Here is a 24,465-nt window from a genome sequence, read left to right as displayed (position 1 = left end):
GGAAAAGAATGACGTACAATCTTATGTAAGAAACCGTTGCACTGCTGCAACCCTTCTGCACCTCTCTTGTCTGCGAGTAAAGCTTGGTACATACACTACTCAAAAGTCAAAATGAATGGCGTCATGTGACTAAAACAGTGCACGTCATATAACAGGTAACCATGGTTATTTAGTTTTACATGCAGATGAAGCAGTACCAGTGCTGGAAATTAACGAGTTTGTAAAACTTAGAAACACAGGGCGAGATTCACAAAAGTAGCTTACACTTTTGAGAAACTTGCACTTTTGAGTACATTTATTACTTTTTGGCATATTGACAAAATCCGAGTGTAAATTACTACGAACAAAGAAAACTGTGATTTAGTTCAGAACCACATATCGCCAACCACTGGTGCTGCAACACTCTCCCATAGGAAATAATAAAGGAAAGGAACTCAAATTAACCCCCATAGGAAATACTGTTAAATTAAATTAAATATTTTGAAATAGATAAACATATAAATAATTCTAATTTAATGTTTAAAAAATATAGAAATAATACATTGTTATTATTTAATAAGTAATATTGTAATACCCCATTTTAAATTAAAAACAGATACAATAATTTTCATTAAAATATAACTACATGTTAGGCTTTGATTTGATTAGATCTGGCTTTAGCCATGACCTATTGATTTTACTAATCGTGTACATTTCATATACTTCATTATAAGGACTTTTACCTAGCCTTCTTCAGTCATTAGTCTGACAGTGTGGCATTCATATTTGTCTTCGTCTCTCTACAACATAGAACATGGGCAGCAATTTAAAGTTCTCAAGTTTTTGTGTGAAACTGGTGAGCAGCTATAAATTGCAATGCTGAATTGAGTAGTATGATTATTAAAGGCCTAGGAATCTACATTAGTATCTGGCATATGCTGTTAAATAGCATCAGTTATGTATTAAAGAACTATTTGCACTGGAATGCATTATTTGAGAGTTTTTCAACTACACACGATTGCAATCTCAGTCGCACAGTTCAGCGGTCTCCTTGATAGAGCCGCTGGCAGACATTTTCATGCAATGTAAAGGCAAGTCTTAAACAGCATCTCAGTAGGAAACAGAAAAACAGAGGCATGGACCCTAACCGTTCATCGTTAATCCATTCCAGGCTCATTCTTTGTGGTAAACTGACCAGAAAAAACAGTGTTGGGCACATTTTATGTTTTTTGGGCAGGTGGCTATTTTAGAAAGTGGTAAGCTGCTTATTTAGGTCTGGCTCCAGACATCTCTTGTGGTGTTGCAAGACCTCATATCTTCATAATACACCACATAACGTATTGGTGCTCCATTTATACAATTTTTTTCGAATACAGGTATATTGAAGCAGGAAGGCGTGACCTACAGAACCTACTGATGGGCGCTGATGAGCAGGCGCTGCTCCTACTCGTGGGAAGAATGCAAGAAGACTGCAAAGGTGAGATCCAGTAAGGTTTGGTTCAAGTACTATCTTTATTTAGTACGAGATAAAGTAAAACACCTCCAGCTTGTACTCCAGCTTCACAGCTCTAACTTCCCTTCACATTCAAAGCATAACATTCCACCCATGCAGATGGTTCTATATTCCATTTCAAAATGAAGACAACTCTACACATCTTCCCCCTTGTACACAAAGGAAAAAAACCCAATAAAAAACAATTACAACCACATTTCAATGTCCAATTACACAGAACAAATAACTGTCTCAACAAGTTGGAAGTGGGTCACCTCCAATTATACATCAATCACAGAGAACCAGTTGAGGAGCATCACATTTACAGACATTCCCTGTGCTCCAAGCAGAACCATCAGCTAAAATAAGAATATTCTTCTTTACAGCTCTTACTTGAACAGGTTTAGAAAATTTGCTCTCACCCTTGATTACTATCCCACTCTTCCTGGTTGCAACCCAATCACCTTCTTTTGTGTCTGGTATTTTAACAGCTTTCCTGTCATTATAATGACTATCGGCAGCCAATTGCTTTTGACACACATCACGCTCAACAGCGGTGCAATCAACCCACACACACTCTTTTATCTTTCAGCCAACCAGGTACTTCCTTCACACCTGGCTCACGCCCTTTGAGAGAGACGAACGGTGACACACCAGTCACAGAATGTGGCATCACTCTATACGACCACACCAATTTCTTTAATTCTTCCAACCAAGACAATCCATTCGACAGCTATAGTTGTATATTATCCATTATCAAATGATTTATTCTTTCTAATATTCCATTAGCAAGGGCCCTGAACAAAGCAACCCTTTCATGTTTGATTCCAAGTTTACTCAAGAAATTCCCCATCTTTCACAATACCAACTGTACCCCATTGTCAGACACCAAGGTCTTCGGAATTCCCTCTTTCATGAACACTCTCTCCAAAAATCCCAGAACCTTGTCTGTATCAATGCAATCGGTAGTTTCAATGACAAACCACTTGGAGTGGTAGTCCACCAAAACCATCACAAACCTGTTGTGAAAACCAAATCTGGAAATCGGACCCAAGAAATCACTTGCTACTCTCTCCCAAGGATGTTTGAGAAAAGCAGTGCAACTAGAAGGAGGCTGCCTCACAAGCTTAGTCTTATCACTGTTCGCACCTGCATAACACTCCTTCATTACTTCCTCAATGTCCCTGTCCATTCCTGACCATTAGAAGGACTGTCGGATCCTCCTCTTTGTCATATTCCTTCCCAGGTGACCCTCATGAGCGATGTCAATAATCCTCCTTCTAACCCCCACTGGTGGCACAAATTGACTCCTCCATAACAACCTCCCATGATACACACAACTCGTCAGGTACATGATGATAGCCCTTAAAACAGACATCATCCTCATGATTACCCCAACCTTCAGATACATATTTCATAACCTGTTGTAAAATATCATCCTCAGACGTGGCGAATGCCCACTCTTCCTAATCTCCTCATCCACCACATCTTCATCCTGCACCACCACATCGAGAGGCATCCTGGACAAACAATCAGCAACTAAATTTTTCAAGCCCTTTACATATTCCACTTCAAAATTGTACTCCAGTACTGATAACATCCACCTAGAAATCCTGGGAGTTACATTACCTTCTAAACCCAATTCCCCCTTAAACAAATGAATAAGGGGTTTGTGGTCAGTACGAACCTTGAAAGGTAGACGCCAAACAAAGTATCTGAAATGATTTATGCCCCAACAACACGCTAGAGCCTCCTTTTCAATAACTGAGTAGGATGTTTCAGCATCCTGAAGTCTCATAGATGCAAATCCAATGACTCTTACTTGTCCATCATAAATCTGAGTCAACATGGCCCCAACTCCAACAGCACTTGTGTCAGTGGTAATAAACGTTTTAGCATTTACGTGAAAATGGCCAAGAGTTGGAGCTTGAGCAACACAGCTTTTCCCCTGATCAAATGCTTCACTACAAGCCTCATTCCAAACAAATAGAACACCCTTCTTCATTAGTTGTCTCAAGGGTTCTCAGTGAAACCTTCCACAAACTTGGAACAATATTCTGCCAAACCGAGGAAAGATTAAAGATTTCAACTGATCCTTAGTAAGGGGATTAGGAGCATTCTTTACGGCAGAGACAATACTAATTTTTGGTTTGATCCCTACCTTACATATTTCGTGCCCCAAATAAGTCACACAATTTTTCTTCAATTGACATTTTTCTTTCTTAATTGTCAGCCCATTCTCTTCCATTCTCCTCAACACCTCATCAAACACCTCATCATGATGCTTACCATCCTTTCCTACAATTAACACTTCATCTCGAAAGCAAAGAACATTTCTCAGCCCTTCAAACATTTGTTGCATTTCTCTCTGGAACACCGCTGAGGCAGATGCTAATCCAAACGGCATTCTACAGTAACGAAATGCCCCCAGAGGTGTACCAAAAGACATGAGATGCCTAGATTCTTCATGTAACTCTATTTAGTGATAAGCAGCTGACATATCGATCAAACTAAATACGTCTCCCCCACCCATGGCAGTTAACATTTCTGAAATATTAAGTAACGGCTGCCTATCAACCCAAATATTTTTATTCAGGTCTCGCAAGCCCACACATAAGCGAATCTTCCGTCTTTCCTTAGGTGCCACTTCAATGGGCGCCGACCATTCAGAGTCCTTAATGGGCTCTATTATTCCTTGTGCTAAGGGTGTTTTAAGTTCCTCATGAAGAGGTTCTCTCATGAGATGAGGCACACTCCTCACTTTGTGAACAACTGGCTTAGAATTATTTTTCAAAATGATTCTGTGAGAAAATAATTTGAGTTTTCCGAGATGATCAGAAAACACCTTAGGATACTTCTCCATCACAGTCACCTCATATGTATCAATATTGTGTACAACCAAAGTAGTAACTAGTAAAGTGGCGTAGGGATTTAGAATTAAATTGAGATCTTTTTGGTGATGCCACCCTAAAAGGTCAGACCCCTGTTTGGTCAAATATACATGTCCAAAAACTTTTTTACCATTAAAGGAAATTACTATCCATCTCATCCTCACAATTTCTATGATTTTTCCACCATAGCCAGCTGCTTTAATGTCGGGCTTGTCCCACACCAACATTTCCCCTCTCCACATTTTGGAAAACGTTTCTCTAGAGAGTAAAGTATACAAACTCCCTGAATCCACCAACATTTCAATTCCACATTTGTCCAAGCTTATAACACAATGAGGTTTCTCTAATTTGGTTGTGCTTTCCTTGGGAACATCATCTATTGATAAATGTGGATCAACATCGGAGTGCATTGATTTTTCGCAAACTTCTACACTCAACATTAGTTAACGCACACTCTCACAAGTGTCATGCACCGCTTGTACCCGAGTGAATTGAGTTTTCGTTCTACAAACCTTAGCAAGGTGACCTTTCCTACCACAAGCTCGACATGTAGCACTCCTGCCCATACACATGGTACTGGAAGCAATATGGCCAGGATCGCCGCAACGGTAATATTTAATCACTCTAGTATCAAATATAGGAGTTGGAGAAGGAGTTTTCCCAGATTCATTAAATTTATTAGAAGAGTGGAAGGTCGTAACAGATTTTGCTTTCTTGGTTTCATCAACAACTGCATGTACTTCAGGTACCTTTGGAATATGTTCCTTAGTCAACACTGAACTATTGCATTTGTCCATCTCCTTAATCCACAAATCTGTGTGCTCCAACCCTTTAGCAATTTCAATAGCTTCTTCAAGTGGAGAGGTGTGGTGCAGCGGCCAGGGCAGCTGACATCGGAGCACAGGGTTCACGGTTCGATCCCCGGCACCGGTGGCAGCTCAGCACCATGTGACTCTGGGCAATAGCTCACTTAGGGCCATATGTAGGTAAATTACATTTACCGATTCTTAAATACCGAATTTTACCGATTCGGTATTTATGAATCGGTAAATGTAATGTAGGTAAAAAAATAACGATTCGGTAAGTGTCGGTATTTTAGAATCGGTATTTACCGATTCGGTAATGGTAACCTGTATCTCATTGATTCCCATGGGCCACGAGGCCCATAGGAATCAATGGGAAGCCAGTTACCATTACCGAATCGGTAAATACCGAATCGGTAATGGGGGAGCTCAATCAAGGGTGGCAGGGTGTCACATTGACACCCTGTTGCACCCCTAATACCTGCATGTGTGCACATGTGGCACACATACATGCCCTGAGGGCATGTGTGTCTGCCACATTGCACACATCTAAGGGCCAAATAATGCCTTAACTGAGACATTCGTCATTTACCACCAACTTTCAGTTGGTGGTAAATGACGGTAAAATACCGAATACAGAAATTATCCCCCTACATATCAAAAGCCTAAATACCGGTCGGTAACGGTATATTTACCGAAAATCGGCCGTTACCGACCGGTATTGGGCTACCTACATGAGGCCCTTAATTTCCACGACGGCCCCCAGCGCCTTGAGACCCGTAAGGGCGAGTAGCTCGCGCTTTATTATAAACGGACTTTGATTACAATTTATCTCTAACTCTTTTGTTATTGGTACATATTACAATTTAGTCCTGGATAAGAGAATCAGCAAATTCTCCAAGTTTGCATGTTAGCGAAAGTCCCCTTAGCGCAGCAACATAAATTGCAATATCTTCATCTACCTTTTGAGTATGACAAAAAAATGTATGTCTCTCTAAAACAGTGTTAATTTTTGTAATGAAACAAATCTCGAGCATTTGCAATGTCATTTCGTAAACATTATTTGGCTGACCATCCCCATTCCTAAAGAAATTTCCGGAAGATCCTCGTATAAACGCCTCCCTTCAACACCTAAGTGATGGAGTAATATGGCTTGTCTATGCACCGGACCATACTTGTCAGCTTCTGTTGCTAACACGTAAGTAAGAAACAATTTTTTCCACTCCTTCCATGGAATAGGAGGTTCACCAGGAGTAGCAAGAAAGCTAGGTGGTGCAGACAAACTTTGATCAGCGATAATCACAGATAACCGCACGCAAATAGCATAGAATTTAAACTATTTCAATCACATGTAATTACCCTCAACAAATGTTTAAAGACAAATACAATGTGGTTCAACAGTATGAATGGGCTACCTGTAAGAAAATATGGGTTAAACAAAATAATGAACTAATATAAAAAAATTAAAATAACGACAAAATAATAAACCGGTAGTCATCTGTTTCTATTGAAGATAGTATGTTTCAAGTTCAAGAAGATTGATGTGAGGAGTGGACAATTTCTTTGTAGACGTGGATACAAAGTGTTTAGAAGTAAATGTAGTCGGGTCCACTTTAAGATGGCGGCCAGAGGAAACAGAAACGTAGTAAAGCAAATTCCAGCCCAAGGAGTTAACATGGCCGCCGCAATGCGTGGTTTACGTATGTTTTCATTAGTCAATTGGAGTCAGACATTCATGAGGCAGTGCGCGAGAGCAAAAGCTCGTGAAGAATGCAGACAGAAGCAACGCACAAGGACTCCGCGAGAATGTGAGCGTGACTAACGATCCATTCAAAATTGAAGAGTTTGAAGAATTTATCCTCAATGCTTTCTCTGCCTTGAATATTGCAGTAGCAAAACAGCGCACTCTCACACTGCCAGCATAGCTTAAATGTCATTAAAATAGTAGAGCAACAAGTCAATTCAGTTCTCACCGCTCAACGCCGGCAGCAAATTTGATAACAGTCTCTTCGAAATCGAAGGATTTGTTCACGATGCTTCTTCTGTCTTGTATACCGCTAGATCGCAGCTACAGAACAGCGCTCCCTCACACATTCAGCACTAGCGTAAATGTAGTCAAAATTATATCAAGCAGCAGTTCCATTCAGTTTACACTGCTCAGGGCTGGTAAAGATGTTGCCAAAATCATCCAGCAAAGTTTAACCCTTACAGTAGTTGTATTGGTAGAAATCCAGGGGTGGAGGTGATAGTAAACTGCCCCCTGCGCAGTATGGGTTCGCCAACTCGTCACCAATGTAAAGATGATATCCAGTAAGGTTTGGTTCAAGTACTATCTTTGTTTAGTACCAGATAAAGCAAATCACCTCCAGCTTGCACTTCAGCTTCACAGCTCTAACTTCCCTTCACATTCAAAGCATAACATTCCACCCATGCAGATGGTTCTATAATCCATTTCAAAATGAAGACAACTTACATAGACTTTGCTACAACTTTCTCGAGTAAAAAGCTGCTCTCTGCAACCCTCGCTTTGTTGTGCCAACTTAAGAACCAGGCATGTTCTTGAGGAGGGGCAATAAGTACCGTGGAGCGGCGTCCCATTTCCAGACTTATGTCTAAGGTGTGTTCTTTTTTGGTTGAGGAGCTGACAGCAGTAATGATGCACTAGGAGAATCAAGCCATGAAGAGGCATCTGATGGCATTTATTAGGCTCGATTGGGGGTTCTGGGGCACACATGGATGCTGGGCCTAATGTGCCAGGTGCCAGCCTACTGGGGATACAGCATCAAGTGCACACTTTTAGCATGTGACTCCCAGGGCAACGAGGCAAGCAGTCCAAGACTTACTCAGAGAGGCGATGTGGGGTTAGAGCCTCAGAACCCCCAAAGCCTCAGGAATGCTAGTTTTACACAATGCTAGCCTGGCAGGCTACTTGCCACCTCCAAGTTGTACAAAGCATAAGATGATGGACGGGGCGCTGAAACTTTTCAGACACTCACCCCCAGTCACAGATCTGATTTGAATCCTTCATCGTTCTTTAGCTCACTTCGCAACCCCAGTTCAGACACAGCCATAAGCAAATCAGTCTTGAACCTGTGCCTCATGGGAACAGTCCAGCCTGATCTGCCAAGCTATGACTTCCCTGGAACTGAAACAAGCATCATGGGACCGGTTTCAAGCTAACAGCCCTCATCAGCCTGGCTAGCTTGAATCCAGTGGCAAAGTGAGCAAGGGATCCACGTCTGGGCATACCCTGTCAACTTAGGGTGAACATAGCAAACACAAGGAGATGATGGATGGAGCGCTGAAACCTTTCAGACACTCACCCCCAGTCACAGATCTGGGTTGAATCCATCATCGTTCTAGTTCAGACACAGCTATATGCAAATCAGTCTTGACCTGGTGCCTCATGGGAACAGTCCAGCCTGAACTGCCAAGCCATGTCTTCCCTGGACCGGAAATAAGCATCCTGTGACCGGTTTCGGGCTAACAGACCTCATCAGCCAGGCTGGCTTGAATCCAGTGGCAAAGTGAGCAAGAGACCCACGTCTGGGCATACCCTGCCAACTTAGGGCGAACAAAGCAAACACAAGGAGATGATGGACGGAGCACTGAAACATTTGAGACACTCACCCCCAGTCACAGATCTGGGTTATATCCATCATCGTTCTTTAACTCACTTCGCCGCCCCAGTTCAGACACAGCTATATGCAAATCAGTCTTGACTCTGTGCCTGTTGGGAACAGTCCAGGCCTAACCTCCAAGTTGTACAGCATATTTGCAAGGGCTCTCCAATTTATGGATTCTGATGACTAGCAGTCGTACAGTGAACTCCACTGGCATGAACTACCATATACCTATGCCACATAAATGACTATGGCCATACTGAGGCGCCGGGGTCGGATCAGGCGTGGACGCTGCAATACACAGCGTATCGCTGGCTGATGAATTACGCAGCTGAACATTCAAGCACAAAGCTTACTTTGAATCGTGCACTGTGGATATTGCTAGGAGAGAACCTTTTTTGGATTCATTGCTTTTCCCAGCCATAGTGAGGCTAGGACGGAATTATAACCAGTCAGAAGGCTTGAAAAATTGAGCGAGATATACTAAGCCCTGAGGAAGTCGCGGGTGTCTTGTCCAGAGCGATGAAACACATTCTGTCGTGCAATGTTATGTGCACCGTGTTCTGTGGATGTGACGTATTGCTTCTGGGGGATTCTAGCGCGGCGGTTGGAGGATCATGCTCCCACGACCCTGGCTGTTTATGAGTGTGTATGTCTTTAATTTCTTTCATAGAATGTTATGTGCGCCGTGTTCTGTGAATGTGACGTATTGCTTCTGGGGGATTCAAGCGAGGCGGTTGGAGGATCATGCTCCCACGACCATGGCTGTTTATGAGTGTGTATGTCTTTAATTTCTTTCGTGGAATGTTATGTGCGCCGTGTTCTGTGGATGTGACGTATTGCTTCTGGGGGATTCTAGAGAGGCGGTCGGAGGATCATGCTCCTCTGACCCTGGCTGTTTATGAGTGTGTATCACTTTTATTTATTTTGTGGAATGTTATGTGCCCCGTGTTCTGTGGATGTGATGTATCGCTTCTGGAGGATTCTAGAGAGGCGGTTGGAGGATCATGCTCCTATGACCATGGCTGTTTATGAGTGTGTCTTTTATTTCTGTCGTGCAATGTTATGTGCGCCATGTTCTGTGGATGTGACGTATTGCTTCTGGGGGATTCTAGCGAGGCGGTTGGAGGATCATGCTCCCACGACCGTGGCTGTTTATGAGTGTGTATGTCTTTAATTTCTTTCATGGAATGTTCTGTGCGCCGTGTTCTGCGAATGTGACGTATTGCTTCTGGGGGATTCAAGCGTGGCGGTTGGAGGATCATGCTCCCACGACCCTGGCTGTTTGTGAGTGTGTATGTCTTTAATTTCTTTCGTGGAATGTTATGTGCGCCATGTTCTGTGGATGTGACGTATTGCTTCTGGGGGATTCTAGAGAGGCGGTTGGAGGATCATGCTCCCCTGACCATGGCTGTTTGTGAGTGTGTATGTCTTTAATTTCTTTCGTGGAATGTTATGTGCGCCGTTTTCTGTGGAGGTGACGTATTGCTTCTGGGGGATTCTAGAGAGGCGTGCGGAGGATCATGCTCCTCTGACCCTGGTTGTTTATGAGTGTGTATCACTTTTATTTATTTTGTGGAATGTTATGTGCGCCATGTTCTGTGGATGTGATGTATCGCTTCTAGAGGATTCTAGAGAGGCGGTTGGAGGATCATGATCCTCTGACCATGGCTGTTTATGCGTGTGTATGTCTTTTATTTCTTTCGTGGAATGTTATGTGCGCCGTGTTCTGTGGATGTGACGTATTGCTTCTGGGGGATTCTAGAGAGGCAGTTGGAGGATCATGCTACCCCGACCCTGGGTGTTTATGAGTGTGTATGTCTTTTATTTCTGTCGTGCAATGTTATGTGCGCCGTGTTCTGTGGATGTGACGTATTGCTTCTGGGGGATTCTAGCGCGGCGTTTATGAGGATCATGCTCCCACAACCCTGGCTGTTTATGAGAGTGTATGTCTTTAATTTCTTTCATGGAATGTTATGTGCGCCGTGTTCTGCGAATGTGACGTATTGCTTCTGGGGGATTCAAGCGAGGCGTTTGGAGGATCATGCTCCCACGACCCTGGCTGTTTATGAGTGTGTATGTCTTTAATTTCTTTCGTGGAATGTTATGTGCGCCGTGTTCTGCGGATGTGACGTATTGCTTCTGGGGGATTCTAGAGAGGCGGTTGGAGGATCATGCTCCCCTGACCATGGCTGTTTATGAGTGTGTATGTCTTTTATTTCTTTCGTGTAATGTTATGTGCGCCGTGTTCTGTGGAGGTGAGGTATTGCTTCTGTGGGATTCTAGCGAGGTGGTTGGAGGATCATGCTCCCCTGACCCTGGCTGTTTATGAGTGTGTATGTCTTTTATTTCTTTTGTGGAATGTTATGTGTCATTAGCATGATTAAACAAGCATTAGGGAATTTGAAAGAGTCGGTCCATTCTGTCAATCTGCAACTTCAGCAATTACGAACTGTCTGTATGTTGTATTATACGCCGGCTAAAGTAGCTAAATGGGCCCAAGGAAATGTGATGGGTGATAAAAAATATTGCCCTAAATGTGGACTATATGCAGCTAATTTACTACACATGTTCATATCATGCCCAGCATTGACGGTTTTTTGGCAGAAAATGGAACAATTATTACAGTCTAAACTTGGGTTTGAACAACCACTTACTGATTTAGAAATTATGTTGGGGTATAAGGAGAATAATCCAACGATAGCTCGTCTTTTTTCAATTCTGATGGCTTCTGCCAGATTGACTATAGCCAGGGTATGGATTTCTCCCACACCTCCGTTGGTTGAAGATTGTTGGGTCATAATTAAAGAAACTTATGGTTTGGAGGCTGCCTTAGCAAAAGCAAAGGGAATTCGCTCTTTAGTTAAATTTGAATTATTGTGGCGACCTATGTCTTTTTGATTATATAACTTTATATCACTGCATACATTATATGAAATATTGTTTATATATTGATTAATATAGGATTGTCGCTCTCCTTCCTTCTGTAACTTTCTTTCTTTTCTTTGGATCTTTTATTCATTATCAAGATGATATAAAACTTCTCTCTTATGTTTTTGTATCATAGTATTTAAGTGCCATTTGTGATGATGAAAATAAAAAGTTATTAAAAAAAAAAAAAAGGAATGTTATGTGTTCCGTGTTCTGTGGATGTGACGTATTGCTTCTGGGGGATTCTAGCGAGGTGGTTGGAGGATCATGCTCCCCTGACCATGGCTGTTTATGAGTGTGTATGTCTTTTATTTCTTTCGTGGAATGTTATGTGCGCCGTGTTCTGTGGAGGTGACGTATTGCTTCTGTGGGATTCTAGCGAGGCGGTTGGAGGATCATGCTCCCCTGACCCTGGCTGTTTATGAGTGTGTATGTCTTTTATTTCTTTTGTGGAATGTTATGTGCGTCGTGTTCTGTGGATGTGACGTATTGCTTCTGGGGATTCTAGCGAGGCGGTTGGAGGATCCTGCTGCCTGACCATGGCTGTTTATGAGTGTGTATGTCTTTTATTTCTTTCGTGAAATGTTATGTGCGCTGTGTTCTGAGGATGTAACGTATTCTTCTGGGGGATTTTAGCGAGGCGGTTGAAGGATCATGCTCCCCTGAACATGGCTGTTTATGAGTGTGTATGTCTTTTATTTCTTTCGTGGAATGTTATGTGCGTCGTGTTCTGTGGATGTGACGTATTGCTTCTGGGGATTCTAGCGAGGCGGTTGGAGGATCCTGCTCCCTGACCATGGCTGTTTATGAGTGTGTATGTCTTTTATTTCTTTCGTGGAATGTTATGTGCGCCGTATTCTGTGGATGTGACGTATTGCTTCTGGGGGATTCTAGAGAGGCGGTTGGAGGATCATGCTCTCCTTACCATGGCTGTTTATGAGTGTGTATGTCTTTTATTTCTTTCGTGGAATGTTATGTGCGTCGTGTTCTGTGGATGTGACGTATTGCTTCTGGGGGATTCTAGCGAGGCGGTTGGAGGATCATGCTCCCTGACCATGGCTGTTTATGAGTGTGTATGTCTTTTATTTCTTTCGTGGAATGTTATGTGCGCCGTATTCTGTGGATGTGACGTATTGCTTCTGGGGGATTCTAGAGAGGCGGTTGGAGGATCATGCTCTCCTTACCATGGCTGTTTATGAGTGTGTATGTCTTTTATTCCTTTCATGGAATGTTATGTGCGCTGTGTTCTGTGGATGTGACGTATTGCTTCTGGGGGATTCTAGAGAGGCGGTTGGAGGATCATGCTCCCCCGACCCTGGCTGTTTATGAGTGTGTATGTCTTTTATTCCTTTCATGGAATGTTATGTGCGCTGTGTTCTGTGGATGTGACGTATTGCTTGGGGGGGATTCTAGCTAGGCGGTTGGAGGATCATGCTCCACCGACCCTGGCTGTTTATGAGTGTGTATGTCTTTAATTTCTTTTGTGGAATGTTATGTGCGCCGTGTTCTGTGGATGTGACGTATTGCTTTTGGGGGATTCTATAGAGGCGGTTGGAGGATCATGCTCCCCCGACCCTGGCTGTTTATGAGTGTGTATGTCTGGGGGATTCTAGAGAGGCGGTTGGAGGATCATGCTCCCCTGACCCTGGCTGTTTATGAGTGTGTATGTCTTTTATTTCTTTTGTGGAATGTTATGTGTTCCGTGTTGTGTGGATGTGACGTATTGCTTCGGGGGGATTCTAGCAAGGCGGTTGGAGGATCATTCTCCCCCGACTCTGGCTGTTTATGAGTGTGTATGTCTTTTATTTCTGTTGTGCAATGTTATGTGCGCCGTGGATGTGTATGAATAAAGGAATTTCAGCAAGTTACACATGGCACCTTGCTATTACAGCTCCCAAGCACAGGAGGATGTATAAACAAATACAGGCCCATGCCTAGCTCGCCGAACATGTCAAGGAGCCGTGAAGTCTGTCGATGCACCCTCGTTCGTGTCCTTGTCGCCAAGCTAGGCTGTCACTGGTCCCAGCACCGTAGGCCATCGTTTGCTCCTCTTGGAGATCACAGAAGTATCTGGTGTGCCAGACGAAGGAAAACTGAATAAGGGAGAGACTACTGCCATCAAGAGGAAGGAAGGATGCAATGCAATTAAGCTGCACATGATCTATATATCAAAATGTCAAGGTTTTTATCATGCTATGCCTATTTCATTTCTAAAAATCAATAAAGATGTATTGGAAAAATAAGAGGGATGAAGTAGCCAGTGAGAGTTCCCTGGCCTGAAGTCATGTTTCACAGGCTGTCACTGACATCACATTGTATTTAAAAAGCACCTAATTTACACGTAAGTGGTAACGTGTAACCGGTTGGTGTTAATTAGCAGATGCATCCGACCGCAGCCTCATGTAGGATTAGAGGAATAGTGCTTCGCCATCACAACTGTGATCTGGAATGGATAACCTTTTCGGTAGTGCAGCTGGGGACACAGTTTTATAGGCATCTCCTATTTAGAGCCCGGCTTTTGATGCAGGGTTCCCTGGAGTTTTTCCTTTTCGGGTCTGCAATGCACAATATCGTAGCCCGGACAGGAAAAGTGTTAAAATACCCCACACTGCACTACAAGTACTAGTGTGTGGTTGACATTACTTTTTCGGTCTAACCTTTTGATTTTGTTAAAATTATACGGATAATATACTTCCTTGAAGGGGCTTTAAGCCACCTCTCTTCATCCATTGGTCTGCTGTTATGTTTTCCTCCCACCCACTACACCATACAGCATGGGGCAATGCATCTGCCTACTTCAGACACTGGTTAACTTCACTTTGAGTGACTGCATTTGCTCTTTCACAAGGAGCCCATCCGCACATGGGGAAGTTACCTACAGTGCCAGTGCTTTTGTTTTTACTTCATAACTACTTTATTGCTGTCTTTGGGTTTAGAGTCTGATTTGATAGCCGGGCACTTTTAATGACAGAACAGGACACATTCCAGCTTTATCAGATCCATTGTCTTTCTGAAGTGACCTTGTGTATCTGACTGCTGCTATTTCACATCAGCTCACATGAACTCTACCTTTCTTTCTTTCTTCCTTTCTTTCTTGCTTTCTTTCTTTCTCTTCTTTCTTTCTTTGTTCCTCCTTTCCTTCTTGACTTATATCCTTCATTCCTGTTTTCTTTCTTATTTCCTTTCTTTCTTTCTTTCTTTCTTTTTATCTTCATTCTTGTTTTCTTTCTTTCTTTTTTTCCTTCATTCTTGTTTTCTCTCTCTCTCTTTCTTTCTTTCTTTTTTCTTTCTTTCTTGTTCCTCTTTCTTCCTGTCTTTCTTACCTTCATTCTTGTTTTCATTCTTACCTTCAATCTTGTTGTCTTTCTTTCTTTCTTTCTTTCTTTCTTTCTTTCTTTCTTTCTTTCTTTCTTTCTTGCTTTCTTTCTTCCATCCTGCTTTCATCATCCTTGCCTTTTTCACTTGGTTTCTTTCTTTCATTCCCACTTGTTTCTTGCCTTCTTCCTCTAAGGCAAGAGGCTGGCAGCCAATGCCAGACCAATTGGCTTTTTTAGGTCTGTGTTGACAAGACCTTGCCATTTCACTAACATTATGTGTATGACATAATTAGTTTGGGGGTTTTCAGCCAGACTTTAACAATTAGTTTGTGGTTACATAACTCACATTTTGCAACACTGAACTATTGTATTTGTCCATCTCCTTAATCCACAAATCTGTGTGCTCCAACCCTTTAGCAATTTGAATAGCTTCTTCAAGTGAGGGATCTTTGATTAAAAGTTTCTCTCTAACTCTTTTGTTATTGGTACACCTTACAATTTGGTCCTGGATAAGAGAATCAGCTAATTCTCCAAATTTGCATGTTAGCGAATGTCCCCTTAGCGCAGCAACATAAGTTGCAATATCTTCACCTACCTTTTGAGTACGACAAACAAAATTATGTCTCTCTAAAACAGTGGTAATTTTTGTGATGAAACGAATCTCGAGCATTTACAATGTCAATTCGTAAACATTATTTGGCTGACCATCCCCCATTTCTAAAGAAATTTCCGGAAGATCCTCGTATAAACGCCTCCCTTCAACACCTAAGTGATGGAGTAATATGGCTTGTCTATGCACCGTACCATACTTGTCAGCTCCTGTTGCTAACACGTAAGTAAGAAACTATTTTTTCCACTCCTTCCATGGAATAGGAGGTTCACCAGGAGTAGCAAGAAAGCTAGGTGGTGCAGACAAACTTTGATCAGCCATAATCACAGATAACTGCACGCAAATAGCATAGAATTTAAACTATTCCAATCAAATTTAATTGCCCCCAACAAATGTTTAAAGACAAATACAATGTGATTCAACAGTATGAACAGGCTACCTGTAAGAAAATATAGGTTAAACAAAATTATGAACTAATATAAAAAATTAAAATAACGACAAAATAATAAACTGGTAGTCATCTGTTTCTATTGAAGATAGTAGGTTTCAAGTTCAAGAAGATTGATGTGAGGAGTGGACAATTTCTTTGTAGACGTGGATACAAAGCGTTTAGAAGTTAATGTAGTCGGGTCCACTTTAAGATGGCCGCCAGAGAAAACAGTAACGTAGTGAAGAAAATTCCAGCCCATGGAGTTAAAATGGCTGCCGCAATGCATGGTTTACGTATGTTTTCATTAGGCAGTTGGAGTCAGACATTCATGAGGCAGTGCGCGAGAGCAAAAGCTCGTGAAGAATGCAGACAGAAGCAACGCACGAGGACTCTGCGAGAAGGTGAACGTGACTAACGATCCATTCAAAATTGAGGAATTTGAAGAATTTATCCTCAATGCTTTCTCTGCCTTGAATATCGCAGTAGCAAAACAGCGCACTCTCACACCGCCAGCATAGCTTAAATGTCATTAAAATAGTAGAGCAGCAAGTCAATTCAGTTTGCACCGCTTAAAACCGGCAGCAAATGTGATAACAGTCTCTTCGAAATCGAAGGATTTGTTCACGGTGCTTCTCCTGTCTTGTATACCGCTAGATCGCAGCTACAGAACAGAGCTCCCTCACACATTCAGCACTAGCGTAAATGTAGTCAAAATCAAATCAAGCAGCAGTTCCATTTAGTTTACACTGCTCAGGGCTGGTAAAGATGTTGCCAAAATACTCCAGCAAAGCTTAACGCTTACAGTAGTTGTATTGGTAGAAATCCAGGGGTGGAGGGTTTGGTAAAATGCCCCCTGCGCAGTATGGGTTCGCCAACTCGTCACCAATGTAAAGATGATATGCAGTAAGGTTTGGTTCAAGTACTATCTTTGTTTAGTACGAGATAAAGCAAATCACCTCCAGCTTGCACTTCAGCTTCACAGCTCTAACTTCCCTTCACATTCAAAGCATAACATTCCACCCATGCAGATGGTTCTCTAATCCATTTCAAAATGAAGACAACTCTACACAGACCTTGTTACAACTTTCTCGAGTAAAAAGCTGACTCTGCTGCTCTCTGCAACCCTCGCTTTGTTGTGCCAACTTAAGAACCAGGCATGTTCTTGAAGAGGGGCAATAAGTACTGTGGAGTGGCGTCCCATTTACAAACTTATGTCTAAGGTGAGTTCTTTTTTGTTTGAGGAGCTGACAGCAGTAATGATGCACTAGGAGAATCAAGCCATGAAGAGGCATCTGATGGCGTTTTTAGGCTCGATTGGGGGTTCTGGGGCACACATGGATACTGGGCCTAATGTGGCAGGTGCCAGCCTACTGGGGATACAGCATCAAGTGCACACTTTTAGCATGTGACTCTCAGGGCAACGAGGCAAGCAGTCCAAGACTTACTCAGAGAGGCGATGTGGGGTTAGAGCCTCAGAACCCCCAAAGCCTCAGGAATGCTAGTTTTACACAATGTTAGCCTGGCAGGCTACTTGCCACCTCCAAGTTGTACAAAGCATAAGATGATGGACGGAGAGCTGAAACTTTTCAGACACTTACACCCAGTCACAGATCTGGGTTGAATCCATCATCGTTCTTTAGCTCACTTCGCCACCACAGTTCAGACACGGCTATATGCAAATCAGTCTTGACCCGGTGCCTCATGGGAACAGTCCAGCCTGAACTGCCAATCCATGTCTTCTCTGGACCGGAAACAAGCATCCTGGGACCGGTTTCGGGCTAATAGCCCTCTTCAGCCAGGCTAGCTTGAATCCAGTGGCAAAGTGAGCAAGGGACCCACGCCTGGGCAGACCCTGCCAACTTAGGGCAAACAAAACAAACACGAGGAGATGATGAACGGAGCACTGAAACGTTTGAGACACTCACCCCCAGTCACAGATCTGGGTTATATCCATCATCGTTCTTTAACTCACTTCGCCGCCCCAGTTCAGACACAGCTATATGCAAATCAGTCTTGACCCTGTGCCTGTTGGGAACAGTCCAGCCAGAACCTCCAAGTTGTACTGCATATTTGCAAGGGCTCTCCAATTTATGGATTCTGATGACTAGCAGTCGTACAGTGAACTCCACTGGCATGAACTATCATATACCTATGCCACATAAATGACTATGCCATACTGAGGCGCCGGGGTCGGATCAGGCAATACACAGCGTATCGCTGGCTGATGAATTACGCAGCCGAACATTCAAGCACGAAGTTTACTTTGAATCGTGCACTGTGGATATTGCTAGGATAGAACCTTTCGTGGATTAATTGCTTTTCCCAGCCGTAGTGAGGCTAGGACGGAATTATAACCAGTCAGAAGGCTTGAAAAATTGGGCCAGATATACTAAGCCCTGAGGAAGTCGCAGGTGTCTTGTCCCGAGCGACGAAACACGTGTTGGCTGGAGTCTCAACAAGAAAATATCAAACTACTCTGTTTTGCTATGCTTGTTCCTTCGATATAAGTTGTTGACTTGTGATATTGCATATATGAGTGCCAGGGTTTGATAATAACATACCACATGCTTGATCAACTCTGAGGTGCACAAACACCCCCTGCAAGAAGTATTGTCGCATAAGCAGCGCCAATCTGGTAGAAATATGATAACTCATGGCAAGAGTGAGCACTTATCATGCTGGAGACATTCCCAGGGGTGTCGCTTGGTCAGTAAGATTGGGGTGTGTGAGCTTCAGATTTTCCAACAATCAGGCTAGCATATAATGTTTAAATAAATTATAGGATGAGAAGGGTGCATGAGAGGGACCTAGGGGACAGTGGAATGGGAGAGGAATGCGGATTGGTAGGAATACTAAGAGAGAAAACAATATTTTGTGAAACATTCAATAGTCTGAGGACTTTCAAAACAGAGAGGAGAGAGTGTGTGTGTATTTTTGCCCGAATGTATGTACTAATCCCTGGGGAATTCCGACTGACATCTCACAATACCAGTCTGAAAGCACCTGTTTCCAACTATTTATCAGAAAATACATTTATTAGAGGGGTGTAACACTCCAAAGACCCTCCCTGGACATTCCCATGGTAAAAGAATTCCACAGTTCACAATAAGACGGCTCAGTGAGTTGAGCACTCACTGCAGAGATCCACATGTACTCTGCAGGTCACAGGTTTGTATCCCAGCACGGGCGACTCAGCATTTCATCAATCTGAGTTTGAGAAAATGAAAACCATTGAGTTGGGTAATACTAACCCGGTTGCAGAAGCGCAAAGAAACATTCAGATTGTGTTATGAGCTATTCCAATGATCATCATTAGTTTTAGTAAAAAAGACCAGCTGTGATTCAAGTGGGTCACAGCGATTCAAGAGTGGATTGCGGTTTCTGAGAGAGAGGGCGTCATTCGATGACTTCAGGAAGGATACAACACACACAAAAATAACCACAAGCGAACCCACATATAGGTCACCACTGTCTGAGGTGGAGTGCATTTGCATGTAGGTACGTTGTTGCGTCGCTTGCAATCTAGAAGGAGGCAGGAGATGGTGGAAGAGGAAGAGAAGATTGTTGTTGCCCTGCCAGATATCTCCCACCCTCCTGCATCTCCCCAGCCCTCCCCATCCTTCACAATGCCCCACACACTGGGGCATCACAAGAGCAGCCCCAGTAGCATCACAACTTCGCACATTGTCAAAATGTCACTAGTTCTGCAATAGAAAGAACAGATAATATGTGGTAAAATCTGGTCATGTCATGACACAACATGCAAAAACATTCCAGCAGCATATCTGTGACCAGAAGAAAATGCCATGTACTCACTCATATCCAAGTGAAATTTAACAAGGGCGGTTACCATAACTGTTTGTGTGGATAAATGCATTTCAGCCTGAAACGGTAGGCGCTAGTCACCAGCTTGGGAATTTACTGTCTCCTTATGGGCCGAACAGTAACAACAATACCTTATCTCTTACATATCTTAACTGAGTCAAAGATAGAGGGATGTGAGGTTGCAAAGACCCCTGACTCACAAGTTCACAAAGAGGACAAAGTTTAAACAAGCAGTCTAGCGCTGACTGCAAGCCTTTAGCTCTGTCAATGCTTGTTTGTTTTGCCATTGTTTTGGCAAAACTTTACTTTTGCGGAAGCTCCCAGGCCCTCTTGGAAGGGAACTTTGTGTGTGGATGTGCTCCTTGTGAAAGGGTAGAATGCCATCACTCAGAGTGAAGTTAACCAACAGCTGAAGTGGGCTGGCCATTGTCTTCTGATGTGTGGTGTTAGTAGACTGGGTGGAAGAAGAATGTGAATGACACCAGAAGAGATGTAGATGGCAGATCCACGCTAGCCAAGTCCAGGCTTCTTTCCTGGTGACCAGTCTGCTGAAAGAGAACTAAAAGGAATGGTAAATGCTGGATGGATGGTTTGATGAGGGGGTCAGACTGGCCATAGTGGGCATCAGCGGGGCTGGAAGGGTGGGGGCCGTTTGTTTGTTACTGGGGTGTGGTTTTTTCAATATCGACACCCAGTAACAAAAGCCGCAGTGCATCACACTTGCACCTCCCCCTGCCCCCACCCCACATCCCGCCGGGGGCTGGACCTTCAAAATGACAGGGGCTGCTTTGGGTTTCCAGTCCACTTCTGGGCTTGGTGACTGGCTGTACATGCAATGTGTGGTGAATGAATACATACATTTAAAGATGCTTTGGTAGATGAATTGGTATACTCATAAACTAAGAATGAATTAATACAACAATTTGTTACAGACACGTGTTTCACAGGGGATTCAATGTGTAGAAAACAGTCCCAGTGTGCATGGTTAAGGGTATGTAAGTCATTAAGACATATCTCCTCTGCCCACGCTATAGCTCCAGATAGTTTTGTTTTTGAAGCCCTCAGTTTTGACAGTTTGAGTTCTGCTACACAGGACTCAGGTCTTTAAGTATACTGTAAGAGGTATCCTCTCTCCAGTTCAGGCCATCAAAGTGAGGCTAGCCTGACACTGGCTGCATCAATAGCCTGTCACTGGGCTCCCACAAGCTGTCACTCTGAGGTTTGAATTGTTGATAAATGGCACACTGTGACTTGATTCTAGGTGTAAATGCTTGACCAGTGTATGAAGGTAGATGGAGTTCTAAAGTGCAGATGCCCTGGTGTCGCAAGCATCCTCCATCCTTCTGACTAAAGCCTTCTGAGGAGTAGATGGTTAGCTCTGGAATATGACTTTTATTTCTTTTGTGGAATGTTATGTGCGCCTTGTTCTGTGGATGTGACGTATTGCTTCTGGGGGATTCTAGAGAGGCGGTTGGAGGATCATTCTCCCCCGACTCTGGCTGTTTATGAGTGTGTATGTCTTTTATTTCTGTTGTGCAATGTTATGTGCGCCGTGGATGTGTATGAATAAAGGAATTTCAGCAAGTTACACATGGCACCTTGCTATTACAGCTCCCAAGCACAGGAAGATGTATAAACAAATACAGGCCCATGCCTAGCTCGCCGAACATGTCAAGGAGCCGTGAAGTCTGTCGATGCACCCTCGTTCGTGTCCTTGTCGCCAAGCTAGGCTGTCACTGGTCCCAGCACCGTAGGCCATCGTTTGCTCCTCTTGGAGATCACAGAAGTCTCTGGTGTGCCAGACGAAGGAAAACTGAATAAGGGAGAGACTACTGCCATCAAGAGGAAGGAAGGATGCAATGCAATTAAGCTGCACATGATCTATATATCAAAATGTCAAGGTTTTTATCATGCTATGCCTATTTCATTTCTAAAAATCAATAAAGATGTATTGGAAAAATAAGAGGGATGAAGTAGCCAGTGAGAGTTCCCTGGCCTGAAGTCATGTTTCACAGGCTGTCACTGACATCACATTGTATTTAAAAAGCACCTAATTTACACGTATTGGTGTTAATTAGCAGATGCATCCGACCGCAGCCTCATGTAGGATTAGAGGAATAGTGCTTCGCCATCACAACTGTGATCTGGAATGGATAACCTTTTTAGGTCGAGGACTATCCGGTCTGCCGAAGGCAGAACCGGAAGTCGGAGATTTAATGTTTCTGAGAGTGGCTCCTTAGCCCGCCTCTCTTTTTGCCTCTCCTCCATTGGCTGGCTTCCTAAATGGAGGCCAGCCATTGGAGGAGAGAGCCGTCCCTTCAAATAGGCTCCGTCTTTTTCAGATTCGGGGGCGTGTTCTTGCTGTTCTTTCTACTTTTTAGCCACGCCCTTTCTCAGGCGTGTTTTTCTCTCCTCCGGCCAATGGCAAGAGGAGAGAAAAAGAAACACGCCCCCGAATCTGAAAACGCCACTGCGTTTCTCCGAGGCATTTCTGCTTTGCCTCGGAGAAAGGCAGTGGTGTGCTTGTTCTAAGGCTCTCTGGAAGTGAACAACAATTTAATTAAGCGCTGACGTAAACACGTTGCGGCGCACTTTCCCCTGCAGCATTTTGTCACATTAGAATTGATCAGAATTGTTGCCTTGCGCTGACTTGAGCAGCCATACATCTGGAGCACCGTTTGTGCAAGCTGCCGAGGAGCTCTCCGCGTGCACTGTGCCGCACCCTCTCCTCCTCCGATCGCCGTCCACCTCTCTCTGTCTCGCTCGCTCTCACCCCTCTCTCGTTCTGCTTCCTTCATAAACACTCCCTTTTTTCCCTCTACTGCCTCCGAATTTCACCTCACTCTTTCTCACTGGCCCGCTCCCTTCCCACTCCGTTTGCCTTTAATTTTTTTTTACTCTGCCTCAGCCTTTCTCTCAATCTTACACCCCCTTGACCCGTCTCTTTCGTCCCTCCATGCCTGTCTGGACCCTCCCCCCATCAGTGACTAGCTCACCTTCTGAGTTTATCGGATCCCCTCTCTCCAAAGTCTCCCTTCTGTTTACCTCTCTTTTCCTCACTTTTTTCTCATCTCTCTCTTTATCTTTCTCGCTCTCTCTCTATTACACCCCCCCCCCCCCTTCTCGTCCTCACGCTGTTTTCCTATACCCTAGGCCTCGGTTACTCTCGCTTTCTTGCCGCCTCCCTCCATCAATTCGCACCCCCTCTCTCTCATCCTCTCCCCTCTCCCTGCATCAGCCTCCTCCTCCCCCCTTCTCGTGTCCTCTCGCCACCCTCCGGTCTCCCCTCTAGATTGAATTACCTCACCGAGGACTCGTTTAATCTGCGTTTATACTTATGTTTACACAAGCCACGGGCGGCCTCTTTGATGCGGTGCACGAAAACGTGGGACACACGTCAGCCCAGGCATGCGCCCCGTGTGTCGCTGGTAACACGAGAGGCTCGTGCAAGAACGGACTTGGAACATCACAGCGGGTGATATGTACAAGAATATCTCGGCGCACATGGGCGTAGGAAGTGTGGGGGACGCGGGGGATATATCCCCCCCAGATTTTGGAGTGGGGGGGACACGGGGGACAAGGGTGGGGGGGACGAGGGGACAAAGGAATTTCCCCTCTCCCTTCTGTTATCGCAGGGCCATTAGCACGCGAAAGCGCTACCTAATGGCCCTGCACTGGACCTGCCTGGAGTCAGAGGCCACCCGCCCTCTGCCTTTTGTTATGCTGCAGGAAGGCTCAGCCGTTCTGGGGAGGGCAGAGAACGGAGAACGCAATAAACGCTGTCTCTTCTCCTTCATGGCAAGGACCGTGTCCACTACTCCTGACCTGCCTCTGGCGGCTGCCCTCCTCTCTTTATTCCTCCATCTCTTTCTGTCTCTGTCTCGCTCCTGCTTACGTGCTGATTTCAAGAGGCAGCTCTTAAGGTACTCTCTCTTGCCTCTCCTTTTCTTTATTTGTTCCCCTGTGAAATGGATCCAAAAAAGGCTGAACACTTTGGCTGTAAATGTCCTCATTTTCTGACCGTTTTCTATTGAAAAGAAAAACCTCGGAATGGAGAGAAAAAATAGTTAAATACCTAAATAAAGCAATACAGAGTGGACAGCAGACAGGCCAGACTGTTATTTACACCCACACACATTAGCGCCACTTTACAGAGTTTGCCAGTGAAAGCGCTACTTTCTTTTTATCTTCTTTCTTTGAACAACATTGTTTTCCCAGGGTGGGTAAGTGCGCCATTCCTAAAGGGACTGCAATACCTGGTTGATGGGTAGAGTGGAAACGTTTAATATGATCGTTTTCAACTTTTTAATTATTTTAGCTTATAAAATGCGGCTCTGTGTTTGGGGATGTGGTCTTTTTTAAACCAAACTGCATACATTTTGAAAGGATATAAGCAATGGACATTGAAAGGGGTCCCTTCCTGGTCCTGTAGCCATGTCTTGAACTTTTCAGGCAAAATCACTTACTGATTTCTGAATAATGAGTTTAAAACCGTTAAGGTAACCATGTTTTTTTCTGATTACAGTTCACATGCTTTGCTTATTCTTGCATTCCCTATGAGTGT

At 43.8% G+C, this 24,465-nt stretch overlaps 1 long non-coding RNA gene across 1 annotated transcript in view; it reads left to right on the top strand.

The window, feature by feature from the left end:
- The first annotated feature begins 1,353 nt into the window (after positions 1–1,353).
- LOC146869543 (uncharacterized) overlaps positions 1,354–24,465 on the top strand; it is a 102,372-nt gene continuing 79,260 nt past the window's right edge. The window contains exon 1 of the long non-coding RNA XR_014981438.1: positions 1,354–1,456. This is a non-coding gene — a long non-coding RNA (uncharacterized LOC146869543). The remainder of the gene's footprint in view (positions 1,457–24,465) is intronic.

This window comes from Triturus cristatus, chromosome 1_1 (assembly GCF_964204655.1).
Source record: "Triturus cristatus chromosome 1_1, aTriCri1.1, whole genome shotgun sequence".
In the NCBI taxonomy this organism is placed as follows: domain Eukaryota; kingdom Metazoa; phylum Chordata; class Amphibia; order Caudata; family Salamandridae; genus Triturus; species Triturus cristatus.
The sequence above is the reverse complement of the archived record's forward strand: the minus strand, read 5'-3'. Positions and strand labels throughout refer to the sequence as shown.